At 38.1% G+C, this 22,971-nt stretch overlaps 1 pseudogene; it reads right to left on the bottom strand.

The window, feature by feature from the left end:
* Nucleotides 1-6,859: 6,859 nt before the first annotated feature.
* Nucleotides 6,860-21,265, bottom strand: LOC149152451 (putative receptor protein kinase ZmPK1; annotated as a pseudogene).
* Nucleotides 21,266-22,971: the final 1,706 nt, after the last annotated feature.

Here is a 22,971-nt window from a genome sequence, read left to right as displayed (position 1 = left end):
CTAGAAGACAAGGAGAAAAGGAATGTGAATAAGTATTGTTCACCCTGTTCAGTTCTTTTGCTCACAATCTTCCAGGATTGTTTCATACAACCTTGCAGTTATAAAACAAAATTATGTGGAACAGAGCACAAACATACGGATCTGTAGTTTTGGAAATTTTGAAAACTACTTTTAATGACAAGCCTCTCGAATGATGTTTATCACCACAGCTCACCAGACTTGAAAATTGGTTTCAAAATTACGTGACAAAGCTTTGTAACCCATTAGTAATACGGAAGAGGCCTAATGTAGAGCATAAAGCTTAAGTGCACACTCAACAAAAATAATTAAAAGTATTCTTCACCCCTATCCCTCCAATTTCTAAGTTTTCAGGTTTGATCCATACAACCCTTGCACTTTTAAAACCAATTCTGTGAAAGGGTACCTATCCTTTAACCTCTAGAATGATGTTTGGCACTGAAGCTCATTTGTCAAAACCGTGTTAGCGTACCATCTACAACTTCCCGCCAAAAACAATGACGAGTGCCCTATGGAACACCCTAAAGTAATATTGTTTGACATTCACTAAAAGCTATCCAATGAACCCAAAATTCCATGACTCTAGTCATTATTATCTCAAAGCTGCTTGTGACTCAACAATAGCAGACTTCTGGGCCCCAAGGGTCAGATTGAGAGGACAAGGCTCAGGGGGTTAATGCTCCCACCTCAATTTGAATTCATAGAATTAATTGTTTTGTGTGGCTGGGCCTCTCCATGGGACCTAGGGTTTATAGTGGCAGCCCAATGGACTCAAACCCATGCCTAGCGGGCATGAATCCACTTAGTTATTGATTCCCTTAATAGAAGTAAAAACAACAGACTTTCCTGCAAGCCTTGTACCATGCCACAGAATGGGCCTTACTGCAAATGGCCAAAGCCTCTAAGTCCGTGTTTCAACGCATTGGACATTGGGATTTTTCTCTCCCCTTACACGCAATTATGATATATAAGGGGGCTTTTATCTTTATTCTGATTAACATGTTGACTCTGTTCCATCTACATCTATGTTCCAGATTTATTTTCTGTTTAATCAGGCCATCAATAGGGGCTTATAAATTTTCATGCATTGTTGCCAGCAAGACAATTGCTATTGCAGTATAGTTCTCATGCTAGATGGCCTACTTTCTTCTTTATCTATCCATATCTAGTTATCAAAAACACAGATTTCGAGTGCCTACTTTAATGAAGTCTCCACCAGTGGATGGGCCACGCTGTCTGTACAACATTCTTGAAGGAAATCGGATGAGAAATGGAAAGAGGACCTTACGTAGTGCAAGATCAATGCAATGGTATTTTTTATTCCTAAGCCTATTCAGACAATGAAAAATCCAGTGTGGAGAATGTGATTCCAACCTTTCCGATGATCTTTTGTATAGAATTCCTAATTATTGTGAATTGCAAGTGTTTTCCAGACAGGAATAGCTTGTAAAAGATAAAATTCCATCACGCAGTCAAGGAAACTCATCTGGTAGTGGTCCAAATTACCTTCACAAAGGCCCCGGTACTTCATGAATTCAGAGGATGCATCTGGGTTTGCATGTGATCATGTTCTAGCGAAATGTTACAATTTGTTTTAAAAATTTAAATCAAAACAAAAATCTTGCATTGCATTCAGAAGTACAACTCACTTGGCCAAGGGAAGGACTCAAATCCATGCCTAGCGGGTATGAATCCACTCAGTTATTGATTCCCTGAATAGAAATAAAAACAACAGACTTTCCTGCAAGCCTCGTACCATGCCATAGAATGGACCTTACTGCAAATGGCAAAAGCCTCTAAGTCCGTGTTTCAGCGGATTGGACATTGGGATTTTTCTCTCCCCGCAGTTATGATATATAACGGGGCTTCTATCTTTATTCCGATTAACATGTTGACTTTGTTCCATCTGCATCTATGTTCCAGATTTATTTTCTTTTTAATCATGCCATCAATAGGGGCTTATAAATTTTCATGCATTGTTGCCAGTAGGACAATTTCTATTGCAGTATATTTCTCATGCTAGATGGCCTACTTTCTTCTTTATCTATCCATATCTAGTTATCAAAAACACGGATTTCGAGTGCCTACTTTAATGAAGTCTCCACTAGTGGATGAGTCACATTGTCTTACAACATTCTTGAAGGAAATCGGATGAGAAATGGAAAGAGGACCTTAAATAATGCAAGAGAAATGCAATGGTATTTTGTATTCCTAAGCCTATTCGGACAATGAATAATGCAGTGTGGAGAATGTGATTCCAACCTTCCCGATGATCTTTCGTACAAGATTCCTAATTATTGTGAATTGCAAGTGTTTTCCAGACAGGAATAACTTGTAAAAGATAAAATTCCATCACACAGTCAAGGAAACTCATCTGGTAGTGGTCCAAAGTACCTTCACAAAGGCCCTGGTACTTCATGAATTCCGAGGATGCATCTGGGTTTGCATGTGATCATGTTCTAGCGAAATGTTACAATTTGTTTTAAAAATTTAAACCAAAACAAAAATCTTGCATTGCATTCAGAAGTACAACTCACTTGGCCAAGGGAAGCAGTTAGAAAGTTTAAGGAGGTTAGCTTCCAGTGTGTAAAGAGATAAGGAAATATGGTAGCAGACCTATTGGCTAATATTGCAATAGGGGAGGAATAGAAGGATCAGACCTAAACACAAATTCATTGAACTTAGCTGAAGGGGAGTGGACGTCAAGCTTCAAAAATTGGTCCAATCAAATTGCAATGATCTTTAGGAAGTCTTTTATCTAAAGTTCATTTGTCTTGTTTCAATCCCCTAATTTCAGAGGCATTTCAGAGGCCCAGTATTCCCCAACATTACTATGGGTTACAGTCCAATCATGTAAGCCTTTTTAGAAGGACCTGTTTTAATTTGAGAATTTATGAGAGAGATACCACATAGAATTCCAAGGTTGAAAGTAGATCATCTTAATAATTTCAAAGGGTGGAAAAAGCCATGGAAGGCTATAAATTTAATAAGAATACTCATGGCCAGCTCAAAGAGGGAGAAATCTTGTTGCGCAGGAATTGTAAAGCCACGAGGAGGAATTTAGAAGGACCTGTTTTAATTTGAGAATTTATGAGAGAGATAACACATAGAATTCCAAGGTTGAAAGTAGATCAGCTTAATAATTTCGAAGGGTGGAAAAATCCATGCAAGGCTATAAATTTAATAAGAATACTCCTGGCCAGCTCAAAGAGGGAGAAATCTTGTTGCGCAGGAATTTTAAAGCCATGAGGAGGAATTGTCATGAGAGCCAAGGAATTTGCTGAGAAGTGCAAATTGGTGGGGAGAAGAAATGCATATGTAAATGCCCAAATAATAGTAAAGCACAGAAGACACCAGAGGTAGGAAGGGACCCAAGAGAAGGATCAAACAGGGGACAAAGAGGAAGCACCAAAGGAGCAATCTATCTTTCCCAATTTTGGAGTATCAACGAAACATGGCCTGTTAAGAGAGGCTTGTGGAATAAACTTCTGGGTTCCAGGAGGAGAGATTATGTAGAAAGATTAAGGAGGCAAGGCAAGCTATTCAGGTAGCCTGGGGCCGTAAGACCTGGGATAGTCTAGGCCACAAAGAAATACCTTCTTGATGGTGCAGGATGAAATAGGAGGTGCACTCTTTGGCTGGAAAGGGATTTGACCTAGAAGACAAGGAGAAAAGGAATGTGAATAAGTATTGTTCACCCTGTTCAGTTCTTTTGCTCACAATCTTCCAGGATTGTTTCATACAACCTTGCATCTATAAAACAAAATTATGTGGAACAGAGCATAAACATACGGATCTGTAGTTTTGGAAATTTTGAAAACTACTTTTAACGACAAGCCTCTCGAATGATGTTTATCACCACAGCTCACCAGACTTGAAAATTGCTTTCAAAATTACGTGACAAAACTTTGTAACCCATTAGTAATACGGAAGAGGCCTAATGTAGAGCATAAAGCTTAAGTGCACACTCAACAAAAATAATTAAAAGTATTCTTCACCCCTATCCCTCCAATTTCTAAGTTTTCAGGTTTGATCCATACAACCCTTGCACTTTTAAAACCAATTCTGTGAAAGGGTACCTATCCTTTAACCTCTAGAATGATGTTTGGCACTGAAGCTCATATGTCAAAACCGTGCTAGCGTACCATCTACAACTTCCTGCCAAAAACAATGACCAGTGCCCTATGGAACACCCTAAAGTAATATTGTTTGACAAATTGCCAAATTCACTAAAAGCTATCCAATGCACCCAAAATTCCATGACTCTAGTCATTATTATCTCAAAGCTGCTTGTGACTCAACAATAGCAGACTTATGGGCCCCAGGGGTCAGACTGAGAGGACAAGGCTCAGGGGGTTAATGCTCCCACCTCAATTTGAATTCATAGAATTAATTGTTTTGTGTGGCTGGGCCTCTCCATGGGACCTAGGGTTTATAGTGGCAGCCCAATGGACTCAAACCCATGCCTAGCAGGCATGAATCCACTCAGTTATTGATTCCCTTAATAGAAATAAAAACAACAGACTTTCCTGCAAGCCTTGTACCATGCCACAGAATGGGCCTTACTGCAAATGGCCAAAGCCTCTAAGTCCGTGTTTCAACGCATTGGACATTGGGATTTTTCTCTCCCCTTACACACAATTATGATATATAAGGGGGCTTTTATCTTTATTCTGATTAACATGTTGACTCTGTTCCATCTACATCTATGTTCCAGATTTATTTGCTTTTTAATCAGGCCATCAATAGGGGCTTATAAATTTTCATGCATTGTTGCCAGCAGGACAATTGATATTGCAGTATAGTTCTCATGCTAGATGGCCTACTTTCTTCTTTATCTATCCATATCTAGCTATCAAAAACACAGATTTCGAGTGCCTACTTTAATGAAGTCTCCACTAGTGGATGGGCCACGCTGTCTGTACAACATTCTTGAAGGAAATCGGATGAGAAATGGAAAGAGGACCTTACGTAGTGCAAGATCAATGCAATGGTATTTTTTATTCCTAAGCCTATTCAAACAATGAATAATCCAGTGTGGAGAATGTGATTCCAACCTTTCCGATGATCTTTTGTATAGAATTCCTAATTATTGTGAATTGCAAGTGTTTTCCAGACAGGAATAGCTTGTAAAAGATAAAATTCCATCACACAGTCAAGGAAACTCATCTTGTAGTGGTCCAAATTACCTTCACAAAGGCCCCGGTACTTCATGAATTCAGAGGATGCATCTGGGTTTTCATGTGATCATGTTCTAGCGAAATGTTACAATTTGTTTTAAAAATTTAAATCAAAACAAAAATCTTGCATTGCATTCAGAAGTACAACTCACTTGGCCAAGGGAAGGACTCAAACCCATGCCTAGCGGGTATGAATCCACTCAGTTATTGATTCCCTGAATAGAAATAAAAACAACAGACTTTCCTGCAAGCCTCGTACCATGCCACAGAATGGACCTTACTGCAAATGGCAAAAGCCTTTAAGTCCGTGTTTCAGCGCATTGGACATTGGGATTTTTCTCTCCCCGCAGTTATGATATATAAGGGGGTTTCTATCTTTATTCCGATTAACATGTTGACTTTGTTCCATCTGCATCTATGTTCCAGATTTATTTTCTTTTTAATCATGCCATCAATAGGGGCTTATAAATTTTCATGCATTGTTGCCAGTAGGACAATTTCTATTGCAGTATATTTCTCATGCTAGATGGCCTACATTCTTCTTTATCTATCCATATCTAGTTATCAAAAACACGGATTTCGAGTGCCTACTTTAATGAAGTCTCCACTAGTGGATGAGTCACACTGTCTTACAACATTCTTGAAGGAAATCGAATGAGAAATGGAAAGAGGACCTTAAATAATGCAAGGGCAATGCAATGGTATTTTGTATTCCTAAGCCTATTCGGACAATGAATAATGCAGTGTGGAGAATGTGATTCCAACCTTCCCGATGATCTTTCGTACAGGATTCCTAATTATTGTGAATTGCAAGTGTTTTCCAGATAGGAATAACTTGTAAAAGATAAAATTCCATCACACAATCAAGGAAACTCATCTGGTAGTGGTCCAAAGTACCTTCACAAAGGCCCTGGTACTTCATGAATTCCGAGGATGCATCTGGGTTTGCATGTGATCATGTTCTAGTGAAATGTTACAATTTGTTTTAAAAATTTAAACCAAAACAAAAATCTTGCATTGCATTCAGAAGTACAACTCACTTGGCCAAGGGAAGCAGTTAGAAAGTTTAAGGAGGTTAGCTTCCAGTATGTAAAGAGATAAGGAAATATGGTAGCAGACCTATTGGCTAATATTGCAATAGGGGAGGAATAGAAGTATCAGACCTAAACACAAATTCATTGAACTTAGCTGAAGGGGAGTGGACGTCAAGCTTCAAAAATTGGTCCAATCAAATTGCAATGATCTTTAGGAAGTCTTTTATCTAAAGTTCATTTGTCTTGTTTCAATCCCCTAATTTCAGAGGCATTTCAGAGGCCCAGTATTCCCCAACATTACTATGGGTTATAGTCCAATCATGTAAGCCTTTTTAGAAGGACCTGTTTTAATTTGAGAATTTATGAGAGATATACCACATAGAATTCCAAGGTTGAAAGTAGATCAGCTTAATAATTTCAAAGGGTGGAAAAAGCCATGCAAGGCTATACATTTAATAAGAATACTCCTGGCCAGCTCAAACTAAACTTGAATCTATCTAGTACCAAGATTTATACCTCTTAGCACTTATTAAATCTGAATACAGGATAGATCTAATCAGGTTACATTACAACAGAATTTATGGAAATACACATGCAAGTGTGTGCGAGAAATGGAATACTCTGTTGCTAGGCTATTACTGCATAAAATGAGGAGGAAGAGGATTGACCCTCTATTGAGGAAGAGGATTGACCCTCTATTGAGGAAGAGAAAATTCGAAATGAACTGGCTGGGTTGCTAGGCAACATGGAATTTGTTGGTGTAAAGACATCCTGTTGAGAAAGCATTTCGATGGCCCGACTCATGGAAGGTCTCATATCCTTTTCTTGCTGCACATAGAGCAATGTTGTTTTTAGGACTCTCTCCACCTCCTCCAAATCAAAATCTCCATGCATCTTAGGATCCACTACTTCCTCCATCGCTTTCCCTTCCTTCATCATTGCAGACACTCACTGCACCAAATGTCCATAATTTTGGAGTGCTAAACTGGATAATGAGCTTCGTCCAGTCACCATCTCTAACAAAATAATCCCGAAGCTATAAACATCCACCTTGGCTATGATTGGAAGATTCATTTCCCACTTTGGTGCTAAGTACCCCCTGGTGCCTCTGATTGTGGAGAAGGAGAATGTCTGATCTCTGTCTACCAGCTTTGCTAACCCAAAGTCAGAAACCTTGGGACAAAATTTCATGTCCAAAAGTATGTTTTGGGGTTTGATTTCATAGTGCAGGATCCATTCCAAACACTCTTCATGGAGGTAGGCTAACCCCTTGGCCATGCCCACTGCAATCCCAAATCTTTGTTTCCAACCCAAAACTCTATCATCGCTTTCTACGAACAGATACTTATCCAGAGACTCGTTTTCAACGTACTCATAAACCAGCAGCCTGTGATTTCTTTCTGCACAGAAGCCAACCATATGAACCAAATTCATGTGATGGACTTTCCCAATCACACTCACTTCTGCCCAGAACTGCTCATGACCTTGGGATACTCCTTCCAGTTGCTTCACCACCACCACCTCACCATCTGGAAGCACCCCTTTGTACACAGTCCCAAACCCTCCTTCCCCTAGTTTTACTGTGAAGTTATTCGTCGCTTTCTTCAACTTTGCAAAGCTGAATTTATTGAACCCCCAAGGAATCACTGAGTAACCTAGATGATCATAGCCAGGAACTTTATGTTCTATAAACATATACCGCCATCCAAGTATTATGCAGACCAGCTCTGCAACACCAAATGAAATTGCAAACCCTAGCGTATATTTGACAACGCTGGTAGTCTTATGCTTCTTGTATTGGCCTGTCTCTGTCATAGTGGTAGTCAAAGCCGAACATTTTAATGGCTGAGCTACACTGGTAGAATTAGAAACAGAAAAATCATTGCTGGAAACTTTGATATACATGTGGTTCAAAGTACCAGGAGATTGAAATCCATTGGCAAGTAAAGCCTTAGGGTAACAAGTTTCGGTGCCATCCAATGTGTAGGAAAAAGCTTCACATTTGCTGTCATTCATGCACAAAAATTTGTAGTTTTCAAATGTGCTCCCAGTTTGATAGTAACTTAGGTCATAGCCATAATAATCTGTATGTGGAAGATAAACAAGCTTTAGACTGGATGAGTTCAGTGGTTTATTGCGCTGGCAACCCTAGAACCAATCGGTGGAATAATTCCTGTGAAAACCAGGGGGGCAGATACATCTGGGAACAGGGGTGTATATTCAGAGACCGTTGATACCACAAAAGCCATGAACAGAACATTGATCAGGAAAAGTCATCCAAAGAATATTCCATGTAGCTGTCTCTTCCACCAAGCTGTAGAGTCTGAGGTTTCCATCCATGTCCAGAGTTAATCTTCTCTTGGGGCCTTCTCCATAATCTGAGGCGTTAAAGGTAAAGTCATCGCTTGACAGGAAACTACCTAGGCTATTAAACACCGCTTGCTGGCTGCTATTGTATGGGGTTTTGTCGTTCTGAAAGTTTTGCAAGTAAGGTGCAGGCCAGTAGTTGCTTGTTATGCTCGATCCCTCAAAAATTAGTCGAAGAATGTTGTCGCTATCAAAATACAGGCAATAGTAGCCACTGTTAAACGTGGTATTCCCTTTTCTGGATATTAATTGCCCTGCATTATTATTGAGGGAGTGGAATGGAAGAAGAGTATCAGTTGGATACTGGAAGCTTTCCCACAGAATCTAATCTCCTGAAGAGCTACGTAACACCAGATTTCCTGTTTGTAGAAGAACAAGCTCTTTGACATTCTTGTTATTGGTGTTGGTACTCCACAAAACACTACCATCTGCATCCTAAAGAGCGAGGTTTCCATCTTTTTGTAGGTAAAGTCGTGACTGCCTTCCATTGACAGGTACTTCTCTGTTAGCAACCCACGCTACTGTTCGGTCGGGTGTGTGAGTATACCATATGGAAAAAGCATAAGCATTGTTGCCCACTCCATAAAATCCAGCAGAGAAAGTTTCATTGGGAGAAATCAGGCAAGTTGTGTTCTATTCAGAAGTGAGTGAAGAACCCAGGCTCAACCGATCTTTTTTAGTGGTGCACTAATTGTTGAAATTGGGAATTCCAGAAACAAGCCTACAACTGAAGAGGAGAAACAAACATGTGACCTGGGTACATAACAAACGCTAGCAGATTCCCTCTGGAGCTTCCATTATGGCCAGGATGAACCCCAGTCTGCTCGAAACAGAGGAGGGCGACTGTTATCTGGCTACTGCAGACTGTCTGAAAGCCTAATGAATTAGGCAGGTCGACAAACTTACCCTAATGAATTGGGCACCTGTGTTGCTGTTGATCATCTGAGTCTCAAGAAGGTCATGACATCTTCAAACCCATTCAGAGCAGAAGATTTCTGCAGTTTCTGAGTACCAAAGGTGTCATCCTTTACATTTAACAACTACCAAAGTAGCATTGTTCTTACTCTAGTATTACACACGGCATCTTAATTGGAAAAGAATAAGGGTGGGCGAATGAAATCATAGTCAAAGTTGTCTAGGGCAACCCTACACAAACAATAAAACCAGTAAAAAAAATAACCCTAAAAACAGAACAAAAGCACAAGAAACCTGGCCTGGTGCTCCTTCTCCTGCAGAAAAATCCACCCTGCGCGGCCCTCCTCATCCTCCTGGCCATCCTCCTGCAGAAAAAGCTCGTGCAGCACACGATGGACCGGCTAGGTAGACGGACAGGCTGGGCTGGGTTTAATTAATTTTTTAACTAATAACTGTTTTTTAATGTTTTAGTTGGACGGTAGATAATTGTTAAATCGTCTAACAATAGATCTGACGGTTAACATTAAGACAAAAAGGCATTTAGGGGATTTCATTTCAAAGGGAAACGCCTTACAACGTAACTATACATCAATAAAACTTTCTTAATAAAATTAGTGAAGAAATGATCACAAGATTCTAAAAACTAATAACTAATTATCATAAAAGTTATGTGTAAACAAATTTTCTTTTATGATTAATGTAATTAGAATTGAAAATAGAGAAAAAAATAGAAAAAGATTAAAAAAAAGTATAAATCAATTAAAAAGTAATAAAACTTTAAAATATATATATTGGAAAAGAAAAACTAAAATAAAAATTCATCTTTAAAATTTGTCATCTTAAAAAAAACCATAGAAAAAGATAAAAAAGGTAATATAACTATTTTTTATTATTATTGGAAAACGTTTTTTAATTATTTTTTCCTTTTTAAAATTTGTTTTTAAATTGAAAATATGGAGGAAAAACTATAATACATGAAAATGGAAATAATAGAAAAAAAGGTTAAATAAAAAGGAAATAAAACTAAAAACAAAAGATTAGTAACTAATAGAAATGGAAGTTAAGTATTCATGGGTTTTCGCAGTGAATTATATTAGATATCATTCTTTTGGGATTTAACTACGTTAAGTAATTCATTCATATATGACCATTTCCATAAGAGGTAGCTGTAACTGACTAATTTCTCATGATTTTAGATATCATTTTTTTGGGATTCAAATGCATTAAGTAAGTCATTCATCTATGACCATTTCCATAAGAGGTAGTCGTAACTGGCTAATTTCTCATGATTTTTGAATAGTCCAGTTAGCACTCATTGCATCAGGTGATGCTCAAAGGCGTGACGAAGTGGGATTGAAACTAGTTAAATGAATCACATAGCGTCAATCATCACTTTCGGGGCTTGCACCCGGTAACCAAGACTTCCCGGGAGGTCACCCAAACCATATCACCTCTGGCTCAAGTGTGCTTAACTGTGGAGTTTTCCCCACAATCAAGCCCACCTAGCTTGCTACTCCATTTGTAAAAACTTAGCAAGTATTTTGCCTCATGAACCATTCAAGTAGAGTTCCCTTAACTCTTTTGAATTTAAGTATTGAGGGGTTTTCGCAGTGCATTATATTAGATATCATTTTTTTGGGATTCAACTGTGTTAAGTAAGTCATTCACTTATGGCCATTTCCATAAGAGGTAGTCGTAATTGACTAATTTCTCATGATTTTTGAATATTTTAGTTAGCACTCGTTGCATCGGGTGATTCTCAAAGGCGTGAAGAAGTGGGATTGAAACTAGTGAAATGAATCACATAAAGTTAATCATCACTTCTCGGGCTTGCACCCGGTAACCAAGACTTCCCGGGAGGTCACCCATCCCAGATCGCCTCTGGCTCAAGCATGATTAATTGTGGACTTTTCCCCACAATTAAGCCCACCTAGCTTGCTACCCCATTTTCAAAACCTTAGCAACTATTGTGCCTCATGAACCATTCAAGTAGAGTTCCCTTCACTCTTTTGAACTTAAGTATTGAGGGCTTTTCGTAGTGCATTTTATTAGATATCATTTTTTTGGGATTCAATTGTGTTAAGTAAACCATTCATCTATATTTCCATAAGAGGTAGTCGTAACTGACTAATTTCTCATGATTTTTGAATAGTTCAGTTAGCACTCATTGCATTGGGTGATGCTCACAGGGTTGAAAAAATGGGATTGAAACTAGTGAAATGAATCACATAGCGTCAATCATCACTTCTGGGGCTTGCACCCAGTGACCAAGACTTCCCAGGAGGTCACCCATCCTAGATTGCCTCTGGCTCAAGCACACTTAACAATGGAATTTTCCCCACAATTGAACCCACCTAGCTTGCTACCCCATTTGCAAAACTCACTCTTTTGAATTTAAGGGAACTTTACTTGAATGGTTCATGAGGCACAATACATGCTAAGGTTTTGAAAATGGGGTAGAAAGTTAGGTGGGCTTGATTATGGGGAAAAATCCACAGTTAAAACTCCACAATTTATTTTTATTTTATTTTGACGTAGTTAAAATGTTTATGTTACATTACATCAATATTTTTATTTAATCAAATTAATTAATTAATTTATTTTTTATGTAATTTGACTTAGTCAAAATGTTAAACATTACATTACAACATCTCTCCTATGTTGGGTTGGAGAGCGCCTCTTGGCGCAATAACCACCAATGTTTGCTACCACAGGGGCTTTGTGCCCCCATCTTATCCTCCGTCACATCCTCCATCCACCTTGCCTTCCTCTCCTTCCTCAACACATCACCTTCAGGCTAAATTTGTTGCTTTCCAACTTCTTGTCTCATCGATCAAAAAGGTGGCTCAAGGCGCTCCTTCAAAATTTGAACGCAGAAGAGAGGAAATCCCTTTGGTAAATATCTCAGCCTCCTCGACTCGACAATGAGCTTTGGATCTTTTAGATTGAGCTTTGGTCGGTCAATTCATGGGGTTATGGCCTTCCCTAAAAGTAATGGAAGAATGGATTTAAAAAACCTGGTTTGGAATGATTAAGGGAACCCTCTCACATTTTTTTTATGGGAAAGGATTTTTTATGTTTTTATTTCGATTCAAAGGAAGAGTAGGCTCTGATCTTTAGAATTGGGTCATATTTTTTGGGAACAAAGGGATTGTATTTGAATCAATGGACTCTAAATTTTAGTCTGGATAATGACATCCCTTTGGTGATCCCGATGTGTGTTTGCCTTCCTCATCTGTTGCTTCACTACTGGAAATAAGACAACCTAAGGACAATAGGGAATTCGATGGGAAATTACATTGATAAAGCATAACCAAAGGCTAAAATGCTGGCTTGTTCCTAGATCTGCATGGAGGTAGATATGGAAAAGGGTTTACCATAGGCTGTGGAACTAGTAATTTACCACCGAAAATTCATCCAACAAATGGATCATGACCAACTACCATTCAAGTGTAATCAATGCCATGAGTATGGGAATTTTGTGAAAAAATTCCCTAGGAAGGAATAGGTTATTCTAGCTACCCAAGACCATAATGATCAGTGGAAACGAGTCAAAGGAAAAAAGAAGTCAAGTAAGCAAGGACTTGGACAACAAGAAAAAACAGAACAAGCCCACTCAATATGCAAACCCTAAGTCTCTCACAAAAGAAACCAAGAAGCTACTCTGGGATCTCGCTCATCTCCAAAACCAAAGCATAAATACAAAGTTACCTTCAGGTCTACTAGGGAAGGCCCCTCAAGTTTTTCACATACAAATATGTATGACAATATGGCTCTTGATCCTCTTAATGCAGTGATTGACATTTCAAACATAGATGTATTGATCGACAAAATCTCAAGTGATATAGTATTGGTTCAATCTCAAAAATTTCTCCCCTTGCTAGAAGTGATCAACTTATAGAAATTAGGGAAACCCCATATCTCCTAAGGGATCAGATCCCACCCAACTCCTCTTGTTGGGAGGGAAATAATCCATGGACATGGAAGACAAAAAATAGATATGAGCAACCGAATGTGGTTTAGGAAGTCTGGTCTAGGAAGATGAAGGGTAGGCAAACCATAAAGGGGAATAGAGAGGAACAAGGTGAAAACAACAAAGAGATTGGAAAACAAAGAACAATCCCCATAATAATAGGAAATAAGAATATGTGTGCTTCCTCTGGGGAAAATCCACCCTCAGGTAGATCCTAAATAAAAAATCTATGAAATGATGAAATTCATCTCATGTAATTATTGAGGATTGGGTAATAAGGAATATTTTGTTAGAAGACTAATCAAAAGAGAAAGGTCGTCCATTTTCCTTTTTCAGGGTACTAAGATGGAGGAAACTTTGATTATCCAGAATTGTAGTAAGGTGTTTAAGTTTACCAAAACCATTGCCCAAAGTGCTCGGGGTGCATTTGGGGGGTTGTACACTTGTTGGGATGAATCAATGTGTACTTTTATGTCCTCTCAGAAATTGCAACATTGGATCATGACATATATGTTTCATAAAGTTTCCCAAGATCAACTTAAGGTGGTAAGCGTTTTATATGCCAAACCTATATGGAGAAAAGCAAGAGTGATGGAACTCTATGTTGGCCTTGCTATATGTAAAGGGTAATGACAAGCTTCTATTTGCTGGGGACTTCAATGTCACCATTACAAAAGTTGAAAAGAAAGGGGGATTGTTGGTAAGAGACCCTTTTGGATAAAAAATGGAAGATCTTATGTCTGCTAGTAGTTTATGGGATGTCAATCCCACAAGAGGTAAGTTTACATGGAACACCATACATATTGGTTGGGGCATGTTGCAACCAGGTTCGATAAGTTTTTGCTTCATAGTTCCTTTTTGGAGGGTCTCTTTGTGTGGTCTTCATACATCACCTTGTGGGGAGACTCTGATCATGGACCAATTTCTCTCACTTGATATAAAGTACAAAGGTATGGTCCTATCCCTTTTCGATTCAATCGTTTTTGGCTTCAACATGAAGAGTGTATTGCGGGCATGAGGAGCACATGGAGTCACTAGGTTTTGTTGGACATTTGATGTTGTATGGGTGGCTGTGTAAATGTTGGTATTAATGTAAAACAAGGGTCAACACAATGATTGGGTGTTTGGGAGGAATCCCATGGTAGCTGTAGGCTTCTTGTAGAAAATTATCATAGTAGCAGGCTTACTGAAGAAACCATAAAATGATCATCATGGTGGTTGTGAGTTAAACTGTCCAAAGAGTCAATGAGCAGAAAATTTTGTATTCATCTTCCACGTATATTAAGGACTCAAATCCTGCATTGGACCCTTCCCATTGGAAAGTGCTCTGAATAATCTTTCCAACGATATGTGAAATTCAAAAAATGGACTCTTGGGTCAAAAGTTATGGCTTGCCGATGTTCACGGACTTGAAGTCCTAAGAAGGTTGGGATATCGGAGATTGGCATGTTGGAGCATTGAATATCGGAGATTGGCATGTTGGAGCATCGAATATCAGAGATCGAGATGTTAGTGTATCGGCATAATCTACGATATTGGCAATCATAGGTGTGGTGTATTAGAGGTTGAAGGAAATCGGAACCCTAGAGATCGTAGTATCGGAACCTTTTTCAAGTGAGTAAAGTGCATAAAGTTGCGATATCGGTAAGTGCCGATAAGCCTTTAAAAGCTTCGAGGAATTCCACAAGAAGAATAACAAAGGATTTTGGTGCAAAACTAAGGATGACATGTTCGATAAGCTACAACGGTAGCCAACCTCAACATGACGTGGTAGTACAACAGGACAAGTGGCAGGTATATTTAACCTTATTGGGTAGTCTAAGGGCTAGAATCGAGTGACACGTGTCACCACTAAAGAGTCTCCACGTGGAATGATGACATCATATCGGAGGTCGACAATTAGAGATGTTGGAACTCTATAACAGTTGGAGTGTTGAAAGGTTCTGATATAGAGGGATTCCAATATAGGGCTAGCACATGCTCGTAAGAGCTCAACGAACAAATGGTGTAGAGAAGTCAACAAAGAGAGAATGGCCCCCAATATGAGTCTAAAGTCTTAGCATCTTAATGCTAAGTGACAAATCACGGCTAGCGGTCCTATGATGAGAAGCATTGTGAGGGCTAAGCAGAAGGAGCTCAGCAATAGAAATATTAGAATATCGAAATTCTGCACCACTAAGAAAGTTACGATATGTGATTGCTTCAATAAGGAAGTAAAATGATTTAAAGGGTGTATGGGCTGGCAACTGTGATATTGAATGAAGGCATAGAGGAGATGGTAGTTGAAAATAGCTAATCTGATGGAAGACTCTATAACAAGGAACCGAGGACAACATTGGAGGCATAGATGAATTTGAGAGCTTGAAGGAAGTAATCGACTGCCTCGCGTGCACGAATGGTTGTGGTAAGTAAGAACAGAATGGTCACCTTTGTGGACTGTCAATATTTGTAAAACGATAAATAAGCATGGGACTCTCAGAGGAGTGTGCAGGTCATCTGAGAATTAATTTCTCGGTATAGGAGCTCTGTGCAGTTAGACCTCGAAGAACTACGAGGTCCCTCTCTGTTTTGAGCACTGTGACAATAAACCATTTAGAAGATGCAAGAATGGTAAGTAAAGCCATTCCTAAGTACATATTGGCAGCTATAGGACAACATGGAGAGACTCCCTTGTGCAGAAAGCCTCAGTGGAACAAAACCATCACTAGCAACAGAAAAGATGGGGGAAGTGAGCATATGTGTGGGAGAGCATTGTTGTGAGTGTGAGCATCAAAGCAGAGAGGTCGAAGCTCCTGAGAGGACATAGTGTAATACAACAACAAGAGCAACGTGAGGACTGTGTGAAGAATTGCAAGGGTAGTGCTGAAGTGTAGTCAGTGAAGAGCCCTTGATAGTGAAGGTAGAGCGTAGAGGAAGTGTTGCTGTGAGTAGCAAGAGGAGATTTGCTGCAAGTGAGCACAGAAGGCAGAGTGCATAAGTCAAATTTGTGAACAACCATTGTTTGGTATTTTACTTGTAAAATTGTATGCCTCTATTTTCAGTTTGAAAATTGTATGAAATAGTAGAATAGTGGCAAGGGAAGGTTGGTGCCTCTTGGCAAGTTGGTGCTTTCTAACCAAAAGGGGTCGGTGCCTCCTGTGAGTGGGTGCTCACAAACAAACATATGCAATTAAGTGGGTGCTTAATTTACATCATAAAAAAAAACAAAATTTGTGTTTTTTTCCATCTAGGTTTCCACGTGAAAAACACTGTGTCAAATGTGTGATTCTCATGTGATTGTTGCTTGAATACGTGTGTTTGAAATATTGTTGGTTCACTATTTTTTGAATGAATTCTCTCACAAGTTAAAGAACATAAGAAAGGAATGTAGGCATAGTAAGAAAAATAAAAAAGATTTTTCTGAATTACTGATTGACTCCCCCTCTCAGGAATTCCTTATTTCAACAGATTGAAGGGTCTACCATGTAAATCTAGGAAAGAAAAATCAAAATGTTAAAAGGCGCTCTTAAATCTTGGGCAAAAATATAGTTCATTGCAATTGAGTAACATGTGAGCAAAAGTCAATATGAGATTAAATTATCCCACACACAATTGGAGAATGAGCTTGTTTCCCTTAGTGCCTTGATGAGAGAAAATGAGACCTTTTCTGCTTATCAAAAAGCATTAGTGGTTGAGGAGAAACACTAGAGACTAAAGTCCCAAAGTCTGTGGCTAAAGGAAGGGGACTGGAATACAACTTTCTTTCACAAGAAATCAAAGGCAAGAGAATTTAGAAACAATGTGAGAGAGATAACAAACTCGCAGGGGGTCAAATTGATTACTTATTAGAAAATCAAAGATGAAGTAGTGGCTCATTTTGAAGCCCCTTACTCTGATCTGGGCCCAAGAAATATAGAGATAGAAAAAATAATGTTGGATAATGTCCCCAATTTGGTGTTGGAGGAGGATAATTTGGAGCTTATTAAACCCATTTTGGAGAGGAAATCCAGGAAGAAATATGGGCCTTTGATTTTGACAAGCCTCAGGACTTAATGGGTTTTCTACTCATTTCTACATGCAATGTCAAAGTGTCATCAAGTTCGACCTAATAAGAATGGTTCAATATGTTCACCATTCATGTAAATTGGGGGGAGCTACAAAATCTTATATTCTTGCTTTAATTATGAAGGAGACTAACCCATCATACTTCTCTAGATTTAGACCAATTTCCTTATGTAATGTGTTTTACAGGATCATAACCAAAATTATAGAAAATAGATTGAAGGCTCTACTCCCAAAGTTAATTTCTCTAAATCAAGGAGGGTTTGTGTTAAAAAGAAAAATTATGGATAACATAGTGATGGTTCTGGAGGTTTTTTCACTCATGAAAAACTAAAGGAGATAAAGGACTAATTATTATAATATACATGGAAAATGCTTTTGATCGTGCTCATCACTCTTTTGTACAAGTTGTGCTGGGAAAATTTAGATTCCATGCTCAATTTATTAGGTGGATTGAAAATTTCAACTCAAGTCCTTGGATTTCCCCTCTAGTGAATGGGAGGCCAATAGATATTTTTCAGCATTGAGAGGACTTAGGCAAGGTTTTCCTCTCTCCCTATTCCTATACATCATAATGGCTAATTTGTTAAGCAGAAAGCTATAAGTGAAAGGGAATGTAGGTCTTCTTCTTGGAATCTAAATAATCAGTGGAGTCAAGAGTATTAAACATTCACATTTCATTGATGACACTCGCCTTCTAGGTTGTGCATATATCCAAATTACTAGAAGATTTAAAACAATCTTGGATACATTTACCCATGCTTCAGGAGGTCTAGTAAACAATTTCAAATCACATTTGTATGCTTGGAATGTTTACAAAGGGACCAAGGCAATAATCTCAACTACTCTTCATTTCCCTTTCTAAGCTAAATGGCTATCGTTCTTATATTTAGGTATCCTTGTATGTATTATGGTGGTAGGAGTCTTTGTGTGGAAACCAGTCCCAGAAAAAATAAGGAAAAAAATGAATTAGTGGGGTTCCTCTTGGCTAATTCTTGCTGGAAGAATAATTCTTCTCAAAACCGTTCTATCGATTCTTCCATTATATCAGTGTTCTTCCTCGTTGGCTCTTGTAAATATTCAAAATGAGATTACAAAAGATTTAAGGAAATCCTTGTGGCAAGGAGGTAGATAAAATACCAACAAGTTTCATTTACTGAATTGGAAAATTGTTACAACCCTCTCTCTAGTGGAGGTTTGGGCATAAGAGACCTGTGCTTGGTAAATATGGTGATGGGAGTGAAAATGGTAAGGTGACTTATTTCTGGAAGATTCGACTGGTGGAATCAAATTATTGTAAGGAAATACATGGGAAGATTGAGGCTGAAATGATTGGATTCTTCCTTGCCTTCTTGTAATGGTTCTCCAATATGGAAAATAATCATTGCAGCAAGCCTGCTCATTGTTTCTAAGCTCACATGGCTGCTAGCATTCAAGAAGCATATCTCAATAGACTAAATTGGAATCATGGTTAATCCACCTCTAATTAAAATACCTAAACTCTCCCCTTTATTGAATTTCTTGTCTTCACATGGGAAATCTTGTTTGAAGGGCATTTCTATTTGGGGCACAAATGGAAATTGGATTAATTGGGATATAGGTTTCCCTCTACAACATCTAGGTGATTTAGTTCCAGTATTAATTCAAAAATTGAGTGATTTTGTGCCCAAATCCATCATATTAAAATATAGTCGAGGATGGGGTCATTTGGCTATTCTGTAAAAGAAGGATATGATTTTCTAGTTAGCCAATGAGAGCTTTCACGCCATTGCAAGAATTTGGAGATGGGTGTGGTAGAAGGATGGACTACCCAAAGTCAATACCTTTAGCTAGATCCTTTTGTACAATAAAATATTGACATTTGAAAACCTATGCAAATGAGGCATATAGGGACCTTCATGGTTTGTTATGTGCAACAATCAATTGGAATATGTTCCACATCTTTTCTGGAGTTTTCTAGTCACAGAGAAGGTTTAGAAGTGTTCGACCATAGGCATTGGACACAAAATTATCTTATCAAATGATTGGGAAGTTTTTTTAAAGAATTGGAATATTCATTACTAGGGCTCCTTCAAAGGCAAGGCCATTCTTAATCAAGCCTAGATTTCCCTCCCTAAATTCGCGTGTTGGGAGATTTAGCTCACACGAAGTCATGCAAGTTTCAAAGAGAAGAAAGTCAATATAGAGGTGGTCACTAATAAGGCTCATGGTCTATTAGCTAAGGATATCAAATCCAATCCGGAAAAATAGCAGAAAATATTTGATGTTGAGACCTAAGGAGAGAAACTAGATTCCCATGGTGGGAATCAATCTCTAGGGATTGACTTCCTCGAAAGTTATGAAGCCATCAATAAAAAATGGATGTTGGGAATGTCAAAAGAGGAGATTAATTGTTGGTAGGTGGCAAGGAATATTTTTCTCTTGCTTTTTGATGGAGTCTCAAAAGGAAATCCTGAGGTGGCAGGTGCGGGGTGCACAGGGGGTGGGCGTGGTAGCCGTTTTTATCCTAGCGAAAAAAGGATGATATGTATAAATGGTGTCTTGGCCACCTAACTAACAATACGACAAAAGGCTACACCTTGTTTCAAGGATTAAAGATTACTCAAAGCAAAGGAATTGAACACATCATTGTAATTGGGGATTCACATAATATTATAAGGGCTTTGATCATGGATCACATGCCCAAGGATGTGTAATTGGTTTCTTTTTTGCCTTGATCTCACAGATTGATGACTAAATTTTAGTTAATTTCATTGTTTCATGTTCTAAGAATATTTAATAAACAGGTTGATAGCTTGGCCAATCAAGCTTGCAAAAGGGGGGGTGGGGTTTTTATGTTTGAAATCTCACCTTAGGATTGAATCTCTCCCATGAAAAATACCATGGCAAGTTAAACCCAACTCATGGACCATAATAGGGAAAAATTTAAGACTAATGTTGTTAACTGACAAGTGCATGTACATTAAATGTATTTTTCTCTTAGGCACATTTTGAATCTTTTTTATGTGTAGATATAGAATTATGGTATCAATTGAAATAAGGACTTGGGTTATCTGGTTTCTGTTTGCATGGAGAAGCTTATAGTTCCCATCCTTCATCCTCAATCCAACCAATTTTTAATATTGCATTCCCTTTTTATCAATACAAATAGACTATTTTGGTTAGAAAAATAGAATAAATTGGAATATTGTTTGAACATGAGTAAGGTAATTTGGTGATGAATCTATTAGGGTTTGATATGTGGTGTAGGTCCTTGAGTACCCACAATTGTAGTATAAACTTAACACCCACACCAAGAAATGATTCCCTGTTCTCAGATTTTTCATCTATCATCATGTATGAAGACCAGGTGGATTTATCACTAGAATTGTGGGAAGATATCAATATTTTGTTGGATATAATTGATTCCTCAATAAATTCTCCATCCCTTGTGACTAACTCTATTTAGGCCACTATGATGGAAATACAATAGGTCCCTGCGTCACCCTTTAACCCACAACTCCTAGTTTGTGCCAACTTGGGGGCCATCTGTCCCACCTCTGTTTTTATTTTTTAAATCCTTGCTCTTTATTTTCATCCTATTTCCCCTCGATCCTCATTCTCCCTTGTTGGTAAGCTATCTCTTTCCATCGACTCCCCCTCCTCACTGCAATCACCATTGGACCTTCCCGTTTCAGGCTCTTTGCTAGATTTGGTGGGTATCCACTAGTGCCCTTTGCTAACCCTTCATAATTCATATCCTTATTTGAGTTTCTTCAATGATTTTCTCACACTGGATATGCATAGTGGAGTTGGTTTTCAATAGCAACAAGTTAATCCCTAGCGCCATGTAGTTAACCACCCATAAAATATCAATCATAAATGTATTAAAAGGTAGCCAGAAGAACTGCCCCTAGTTCTTGGGAAGGACATCCAACTCAAAGACATAAAAATATGGAAAATTCAGTGGTTGTAGGACGCTTTGCCAGCAAGTGCATGTCCATAGCTATTGTAAGAAGGTGGACGAAACAAAAATTTAAGCCACTTATTGGTTATGAACATAGTTACCAATCATTATCATATGTTCTGGGTTCCTCTAGTTCTGGAGTTTAGGAGTCTGGTGGGAGATCTTGATTGTGTAGTTGAAAGCGTACTTGTCTAGGTAAGGGTTATTATGTTGCATGCAGAAATGCCTCATCAGTGGGGAAGACCCCACAGAGGTGGTGGTTAGTAAGGGTAGCGTGAGGAAAGAGCTGACAGAGAAAGCACGTCCAATGAGAATGACTCTGCGAGCATGGATAGAGAAGGCAAAATTGCCCAAGACTTGGGCTTCTCTCTTGTCCATGTTGACCAGAATGTTACTTTGGAATTGATAGCTAGACAATTGAGGGGAATCCAGGCCAACTTGGATATCCTCAAAGAGCACAGATATGAAGACAAGAATGAGTTAGTGGCCTACATGAATGATATTCAGTATAACCAGATAGATATTCTGGAACAATTGGCCAATGTGCGTAGAAGCCAACAATGGACTAATGACCGTCTTCATGAACTTGAGGTGAGAATAGAGAACATTAATTTCCATATGCACGAGAGACATAGCCTAGTGGTAGCCCTACCCATGCATCCTCCTCAACCACCATTTTGATATGCAGTCCACATGATATCTACTTATTTTGTCTCTCTTTTGGCATGTATGGTTATCTAGCCCTCCGGAAATAAAGGCTCAATGGAAAAATCTTATGCACTATAATTTAGCTATCCTAGCTAACAAATCTGGTGAGAGTGAAGTTGGGAGAGTCGTTGAAAACCATTTGTATCTTCCTGATAATATAATAGAAGCTTTCTTGACTGATAAAAAAAACATAATTACCAATCAAATGGGTATCAAACCGAGTTCTCACTTTTTAGAGGGAGCAAAAAATCATTTGATTTTGAAAAGTGTTGATACAAATACACTTTTTTTTTAAACACATTTTTGACACTTGAAATTTGCTTAAGAATGTTTTTTTTTTAAATGTTAGTGATTTTCATGCTGATTTCGAAAGCATTGATGCACCATAATATACATATATTATAATATATATATATATATTTTGGGGCATATTTTTAACACTTTAATTTTTTTTTGTCTTAAGTATGCATTTTTTTTTAAATGTTGGTTATTTATCCATTTTTCAAGTTTTTCTTCTTCTTTTTTCTTCCAAAGATGCTTGTTTTTAAAGGGGTTTTCAAGTTTGTGTTTTTTAATTTTATTTTTCTTTACAATGTTTTTTATAAATATTTTATTTTTTATTTTTTTGCATTAAAAAATAATAACAAGTAAATAAAAATAAATAAATAATAAATCACCCAAAAAAACAAATATAACAAGTGTGATATGCAGCATTGCTGTTTAGTACCTGCCTCTTATGCAAAAAATAATTGATAGTAATTATTGAATGCATGAAAAAATTCATAAATC

Source organism: Pinus tabuliformis, chromosome 9 (genome assembly GCF_031772625.1).
Source record: "Pinus tabuliformis cultivar Carrire ecotype Pingquan chromosome 9, CPIR1, whole genome shotgun sequence".
Lineage (NCBI taxonomy): Eukaryota > Viridiplantae > Streptophyta > Pinopsida > Pinales > Pinaceae > Pinus > Pinus tabuliformis.
The sequence above is the reverse complement of the archived record's forward strand: the minus strand, read 5'-3'. Positions and strand labels throughout refer to the sequence as shown.